Raw genomic sequence first — 8,575 nt, 5'->3', positions numbered from 1 at the left:
GGGGTATCTGGTCGACCAGCCCGGACAGCATTGTCAACAGTGCCCTGCTAAGGTGGACATGCCACAAGTCCAAACCTCAGGGTCTTCCGCTCCCTTGCTGCTAGAGACCTGCATGCGATTTGGGTTCTAGCAATAGAGGTACCCCTGGGGGAATTTTGATGCAGAACGGAGTTAAGCAGGGGAAAAAGCAGGCAACGTACATCGATTTTGCGAAGTAGGGGTGTGGCACAGGCATGGTGCTTTTTCAGGTGGTGGCTTCCCGATGTGACACCTTCTTGCTTGGGTAGTGACTGCTGTCCCGCTATTATGGCAGAGACGACGTGATGCTGGGGCCTGGGAGGTGTGCCAGGAAGTCAGCCTAGAGCTGAGTCTTCCGGCTTTCCCGTGGTTTTGTAAGCCACTTAACTCCTGGTGATAAGTTATTACTTCTTCATTTAGCCAGAGGCTAAATATTTTGCAACGGTACCCCAACAAATTATAATACTCATGTCTTTTGTTTTGTAGATAAGAAAACTGAGTGTCATAGAGGTGGAGTGATGTGCATAGGATTACACAGCTTTTAAGTGGCAGAGCCTGGATTCGAATTTAGATACCCTGGCTCCAAATGCTGTGTTCTTCAACTACGACAAAGTTAGAAAATACACATTATGTGTCACACCCCTCAACTCTCCTCCCATGTCCAGAAATGGGCTCACAATCCTTAGCACAAAGCTCCAGAAAGCCACTATGAATGGGTAGGAATTAGATATAGATAAAATCTGTTTTGAACTGGGCTCTTTATCACACAAAATATAGCTATACAGAAGGAAGTTTTGTTTCTTGGTTCTCTTTCTACCTTTCTTTCTTCTTCTCTTTTCATATATTTTGTAATTTCTCCCCAATTTTATGCTTTCAGACGTCGATAGCTCTTCTCCATTGAAAAGATGTTGCCAATCTAATGTTTTATCAATCACACCATTGATTTTGACACGTAAAGGAGGATCTTCAGCAGGAAGAAGGCAACGCTTAACCCTAAAGAAGCAACTATTAATAAAGGCAGTTTAAACCACTTGGTGATGTTTCAGTAATTTCTGGGGACTGGCACTTCCCCTAATACAGCACTTTGCATCATTTTGCTGCAATAAATATTTTTTGATTGCATGCTTTTCTAATTCATCTGCTAATGGTTGTGTGGGCAAAGGCAGAAGACTTGGATTCAAAACAAAGAGCACCATTAGGGTTAAAATGATTTCTTCCAGGGACAGCTCCCAGAGTAATATTCTAGAGCATAAATTTAGCTTGGCTGATCTTTTGTGAAGGAAGTAGAAGAGTCTTTATTTATTTTGAAATGCAATAGCCAAGGATTCAGCCTTTGATTTCTCTCCAGATATGGCTGGAAGTCCTGAAAAGGTCTTCTGGGTGCCTTGATCTTGCTGCCCCAATGCGAATCTTCTTGGTGTCTCTCCTGGGTAGCTATAATCTGCCTTTGATCTCTCTCCCCATTTCTGAGTGTGTGTGTGTGTGTGTGTGTGTGTGTGTGTTGCATTTGTAGTTGTAGATTTGTTTGCTTCCTTCTGTTGGCCCCCCAGTTGATCCATTTTTCAGCTGAGGGATCAATAACCCAAAGCTACCATATGTGGTGTGAATGCCACCCACCCCATTCTGTAAGTGAGCACATGTGTGTATTAAGTAAACAGAACAGCATTGCCATCACTGGGGAGTTTTTGCCAAAGCTATATATTTATTCAGATGTATTAAATGAAATGTTCCTTAACTACATTGGTGGTTTAACAAGGATTTAACCTCAAAGCAACCCTACTGAGGCCTCATCTAGCAAGGAATGAGTAAAAATGCTAACATTTATTGAACCTTAATTACGCTAGACCTTGTGATAGGCATTTGAAATAGACACAATGTCACTTAATCCTCACACTGTTTCGTGAGTTCTGAGGAGTGGGGCAACCCAAGGGAGGGCACAGAGATTTGGATCCCTTGTGACTGATTTCTCAGAACATCATTTTGCCTCTAGGTGGTTCCAGATAGAAGTTCACCAGCTGGAGGAGAACCATGGAGGTCTGTGGACCAAGGACGGTCCTAGATTTTACCTTCACTTGTATCTTCTATTTATGCCCATGTAAGTTCAAGAAAAAGTGAACCGGGAGTGAGAAACTATGAATTTTCGTCCTAACATGGTCATTACCTTGCATTACAAAATACTTCACTTGTTTGGGTCTCTTTACTCATCTCTAAAGGAACGATTTGGACTAAATATTGACCCATTCTTCCACATAGCTCCCCTAGGCTGCCTGGACATGGACGGAGAATGTTTTATGGATGTTTCGCTTGGTCTGAGCCTTTATGTAAGCATAGGAGTTTACCAACAAAGAAGGAGAATAATGGATTTAGCGGGAGAGAAAACAGAATACTTGCCTCTGTGTGCACGCTGTGATAGATACGTGCTTGGAGAATGGTGAGAAACTGAGTATGTGTGTCGAGTGCACACTGAGCTGTGGAGACAAATGAAGCTCCTGAAGTAGTTTGGGCGCTGGCCAGAAAGTGCTTTGGATGCCAACTTAAGGAGTTCGGATTTAATCCTGCATGTAGGAGATCCTTAAGCATCTTAATTCGTGGAAGCCATCACCAGAACTGTGTTTTGGAAAGATCACCCTGACAGCGACACTGAAGGTGGACTGGAGGGAGGAGAAGTGAGATGGAGACAGCAATAGATTTAGCACAGTCATAGCCCAGGCCAAAGATGATGAGGGCTTAAATTAAGATTCCCACGGAAGGAACAAAAAAGGGGACATGAATTCCTAAAGAGATAGCGGAGGGACAATATTTTCCCTATCATACTGATATCAACTGTCTCAGATACTTCCTAGATTCTAACTGCATGCTTAGAACGTTTAAAAACAGTTGGGATTTATCTCACTCTTGGTTTATTCTGATTTAATTGGCCCTGTATTTCCTTTCTTTCTAAATATATGAAAGTAATGGTGACTGAAATAATCTATGGTGTCTTACATATAATGAAATAAATAATGTTCCAATTATTTCATGTACACTTTCTACAGTCTCCAGTCCAGTCTAGCTTAAAAACACAAAACAAAACAAACAACAACCACAGAAAAGGCATTTCCTTTTCTTTGTTAAGGGGAACAAAGTAAAAAAAAAAAAAATCAATTTGGCTCTCTTTAACACAGGATCAGTTGTTTTGTTTGTTTAGTATATAAACCCATCGTCTGTCGTAGCTATTTGTTTTTAGGTGAAGTCTATTCTCCTCATTAAATGAAGCAGCCAAATGACCGGATTCCTATCGAGAAGATCTGTGGGGAAAAAATGTCAAAACTCTGATTTTGAGTCCTGCATTTGGGGCACCTTAGGCAAGTCATTAAAACTGCTCAAGCGGGTTAGTTGCCTCATCGGTGAAATGGAGTCACAAGACCAGTCTCATAACATTATCGGGGAACTCAGATCAGAAAACATGTTCCGAAGATGATACAATGGAGCTTTCTTTGTTGATCCATTATCTTATGTGAGTATGTGGTAGACTTCAACTTACTGTGCAGAACTTGGGTGTTATGCCGGCCATATTCGAAGGCCCTCGTGGATGCTCACAGCTTATCTACACCTAGTATCTCAGACCTCCAGAAAGTCGTCCCGTCTAACCTGTTTTGTGATTTGGCTCAGAAAGCACATTTTGGTGGCGGATGTGGTATTACGAATGTTCTAGAGGGGAGAAAGTCGTTTGCCAGGAAGCGTTGCCAATTGAAAGCAAAGTGAAAATTCAGAATTACGGAGGTTTAATTTCCTGCTGAATAATTCTCCACAAGCTGTGTAAACTTCTTTTCACTGAACAAATACTCATAATAAAATACCTTAGATGCTCTTTTCCTTTTTAATAAGAAAATGTTCATATTATTTGAGAATGGGGCCAAGGGAAGAAGAGGGTCTGGTGCTCCTGAGCTGAGTTTGTAGAAGCCATCAAGAAGCCTCCTGTGCCTTTGACCTGTGGAGTTTCAAAGTTTGGGTAAGGGCTTTTCCTGCAAGAACCCTACAGATTGTTCATTGGCTAGTTTCTTGCCCTCTGCTTATCATTGTTGAATGGATTAACCATTCATAGAGGATACTTTAAAATAGTGCTGTGCACCTATGATGTGCCAGCCCTGGGGTAAAGTGAATAGCAAAATAGATATGGTCCCTGACTTGCCGGAACATAGAAGAGGATCAATCAATAAGTATTCACATAAATAAGCACAAAGGTAAAAACTGTGATAGAGGTACCTGGGTGGCTCAGTCGGTTAAGCCTCCAACTTTGGCCCAGGTCATGATCTCACAGTTTGTGAGTTCGAGCCCTGTGCTGACAGCTCAGAGCTGGGATCCTGCTTTGGATTCTGTCTCTCTCTCTCTCTCTCTCTCTCTCTCTCTCTCTCTGCCCCTCCCCCACTCACACTCTGTCTCTGTCTCTTTCAAGAATAAATAAACATTAAAAAAAACTGTGAGAAATGTTAGTTTATATTAGTGCATCAGGGAAAAACTCTTTTAGGAAGGACGTTTGAACCAGAACCCAAAGTGAAAGTGAACGTTGTCTAGCGGCGAAGTGCGTAGATGGTACCAGTCAATGGTAGTCTGATTTGCAAAATCCTTCAAGCGGGGAAAGACTTTGGTGCAAGAGAAGTAGAAAGGAGGCCAGTCTGGCAGGATGTAGTGAATAGGAAGGAGAAAGATACGAGATGAACAATAGTCAGTTCTCAGATATTACAGCCCTTGTGGACCTAAGTACATTAGGAACCCACAGAGGGGTTTAATTAAGGGAAAAACCTGATCAGATTCTGTTTAGGAAAGTCACTTTGCCTGCTGAGTGAAAATCCACTGAAGAAGACAAAACCACACAAACAAGGAGACTAGTTAGAAAGCTCTTGTGGTTGAGGTGGAATAATTTGGTAACAGAGGTGACGGAGAGCAGTGCATCGAGATGTACTTTAAAAGTTAGGAGAGCATGACTTGGTTCTGAATGAGATGGGACGAGTGAGGGAGGGTGAGTAGTCAAGACCGAATCGCAGGTTTCCAGCTGGAACACTAGCTGAGTTTATGGTGAAGCCATTTTTGAAACTCAGTTACATCGAAGGGGGCAGGTTTGAGCAAAGAGCTACAGCTTGGCTTTGACCACATTGAGTTTGAGCTTCCAAGTCTTCCAAGTGGAGTGCATGTTATACACATTTGGAGCTTTCAGCAGAATTCAAGGTTGAAGTTATAAATTACAGTATTGATATTCTTCCAAATACAGATAGTCTTGGTGCACCTGGGTGGCTCAGTCGGCTGAGCAGCTAACTCTTGGTTTTGGCCCAAGTCCTCATCTCAGTTTGTGAGCTCAAGCCCCGCATTGGGCTCTGCTCTGACAGTGCAGAGCCTGCTTGCGATTGTCTCTCTCTCTTCTCCTCCCATGCTCTCTCCCTCTCCCTCTCTCAAAATAAATAAATAACCTTAAAAAGTACATACTCTTTAAATTCATCAGGGTATAGATAGTCCTGAAAGCCATGGAATTATGGGATTCCAGAGCATTGTCAGTAAAACAAGTTGTGGGCAGGTGCTTCTCTCTGAGTCAGTATGTTAGGATCAGTAGATGAGGTGAGGTTATTGGGAACCCAGGTCATGATCAAGGTCAGAGTTATCACAAAACAATGAGAACAATTAGAAGTCAGGCACAGTATCCTGTTTTCGTTGTTGTTGTTGTTTTGTTTTTTTATTTTATTTTTATTTTTTTTATTATTTAAAAAAAATTTTTTTAACGTTTATTTTTGAGACAGAGAGAGACAGAGCATGAACGGGCAAGGGGCAGAGAGAGAGGGAAACACAGAATTGGAAGCAGGCTCCAGGCGCTGAGCTATCAGCCCAGAGCCCGACGCGGGGCTCGAACTCACGGACCACGAGATCGTGACCTGAGCTGAAGTTGGACGCTTAACCGACTGAGCCACCCAGGTGCCCCTGTTTTTGTTTTTAAAGAAGCTCTCTTATATAAAAGGGATGATAAAATTCTGATTAATCATGAAGTGCGTAACAAGCACTATGCAAGGCATTTTATAAAAAATTTTCCGATTTCAATGTTTTTTAAAAGTTGGTATTGTTGTAAAAATTAGATAGACATATGCCCTATAGATTATCAACAAAGATTATTAAAAAACAACAGCTTCCTCTGCCCTGTGTTTTTCCATCTCCCATTCCTCACAGGCAACTGCTTTAAATTATTTTAGCTTTGTCTCTTGATATTAACATATATGTGTCGATAATGTGTTTATCATGTTAATTCTTAATTTTGTTATTTTTGTGTGGGTCGGGCATTGTATCTTGGTTTTTCACTTCGAGATGAGAATTTAGCCTTTTTCATCAAGCCCCTTCTCCAAAACATATGCTCACAAGTTCTATACAGTGTAGAATAGAATGCATTTTAAAAGCCTCTCTGGTCGAATTTGAATTGTTACCTGAGTCTTTAAGGAAGAGACATGGTTTGCTGGAAAGTAAGGACATGACAGAAACGTGTCACCCAGAGAGGCAACATGTCACCTGGAGAGGTGTGGTGAAAGAGACAGAAAGGTGATGGCCACAGCACCTTACATTTCAAGGGGTTTATCTCTTCACAGTACATTTCCACACTGAATCTCTAAAGGGTGCCAAATATTCCAGTGAAGCAGAAGGACAGATATTATCAGGGTTTTTTGGGTTTTTTTTTTTTTTTTTTTTTTTTTTTTCCTCAGAGAAGAAATTGAGGCTTAGATTGGGCTCTGCTCTGCCAGTGAAGAGCCTGCTTGGGATTCTCTCTCTCTCTCCGCCCGTACCGTGCTCTCTCACTCTTTCTCTCTCAAAACAGATAAATAACCTTAAAAAAATAGATCGTCTTTAGATTCACCAGAGTATAGATAGTCTTGAAAGCCACGGAACTGTGGGATTGCATAATGGGTAATTTGAAGCCAAAATAAATGGCCATTGAGTGGCCACTCACAGTGGCCAAATAAGAGAGCCAAATAAGTGGCCTCTCACAGCAATGAGAGAAATAATTGGTAGATAAATATTAAATGAATGCATGGGTAATGTTTATGCTTCCAGTAATCAAGAAATATCAATCATTATGTCTATACACGTATTTGTATACCATATAAAAATATATAATATACACATAATATTTGCATATAAATTATATAGGTATATCATTTCATTTACTGTTTACCTTGTGTGTGTGTGTGTGTGTGTGTGCATGTTGGTATATGTGTGTATATATGTGTGTGTGTGTGTGTGTGTGTATCTATGTATATATATGGCATAAATTGGTGCAAACCTGGAAGATAATATGAAAAAGTAATTTAATTGGGAAGATCAGACTGTGAATGATGTCTAAAAACTGATTTTCTCCTACTGTAGTTATAGTTATATTTTCAAAACAGATTGAAAAGTGGTGGGACTTAGGTGTGCCTGGGTGGCTCAGTCAGTTAAGGGTCCAGCTCTTGGTTTCAGCTCATGTCATGATCTCATGGTTCATGGGATCAAGCCCCACATCAGGATCTGCACTGACAGGGAGACACTGCTTGGGATTCTCTCTCTCTCTCCCTGTCTTTCTGCCCCTTGTCTGCTTGCAAGTGCTCTCTCTCTTTCTCTCTCTCTCTCAAAATAAATAAATAAACATTTAAAAAAAGTGCTGGTACTTAGTAGGGATTGAGACTAATTTCTAAGAGTTTGGATTTACCATTAGAACTATTATAGGCTGTTGCTTAGAAATCCACATGGATAAAAAAATTTTTTTAAAGAAGATATGATTATAGTATAAGAAAGAGTAAGTCTTTCTTCTTTTTCCAGTACTCCCTCTCCAATTCTTATTTCCCTACATATTTAAAAATGGTAATTTGGGAGGCGTATGTTAGCCCGTGAATCATGATTATCCGCGAATGAGCCGTGTAAACTCATGAAGAGATTTATCATTGTCCTCTCCAACGTACACAGCCACGTGCGCATGCTTTTGTCATAGTGCCCTTCTGGAGCGCAGTCATGATAATCCTGGTTGGGAAAAAGCAAGTGTAACCAGGGAGAGATGTCATGAATTAATCATGACGGTGATAACTAGCTGAATACCCATATGGGTATAGGTAAGGCGAGAGTTTGAAGATATATATTTTCCCCAAAGTTGATTGGAAAAATCGGTATTCTGAAAACTGCTTCATATATATGATGATTCCTAAAAATCTGGGGCAGTATAGCAGGTATGCCTTTGGAAAACAATTAACCGTGGGAAGTAGAGAGAACACAAGCCCCCTTCCGTGTGTGTATTGTCTATGAAAAATGCAATGATCCTTTTTTTTTTTTTTTTTTGGATTTAAACATAAACTGTCTAATCCAAAATCTTTTGTGAGAGCATAATGCCTGCAAATGTGACATAAAGAAAGAGTCTTGGAAGCTAAACTGCAACTTACTAGCATGGCTAATAGAAGAGTGAATCGAGGAAGAAATGAAACCACCATGCCTGATTTCAAAATGGATATGACATGCATTCAAATGGAAGCCCACACTCTGGGTCACATAGGCAGGACTGATGCTCCCAAGCCCAGGCAAA

Source organism: Herpailurus yagouaroundi, unplaced genomic scaffold, assembly GCF_014898765.1.
Source record: "Herpailurus yagouaroundi ecotype Mexico unplaced genomic scaffold, PumYag 181, whole genome shotgun sequence".
Taxonomy (NCBI): domain Eukaryota; kingdom Metazoa; phylum Chordata; class Mammalia; order Carnivora; family Felidae; genus Herpailurus; species Herpailurus yagouaroundi.
This window is presented reverse-complemented; position numbering follows the sequence as displayed.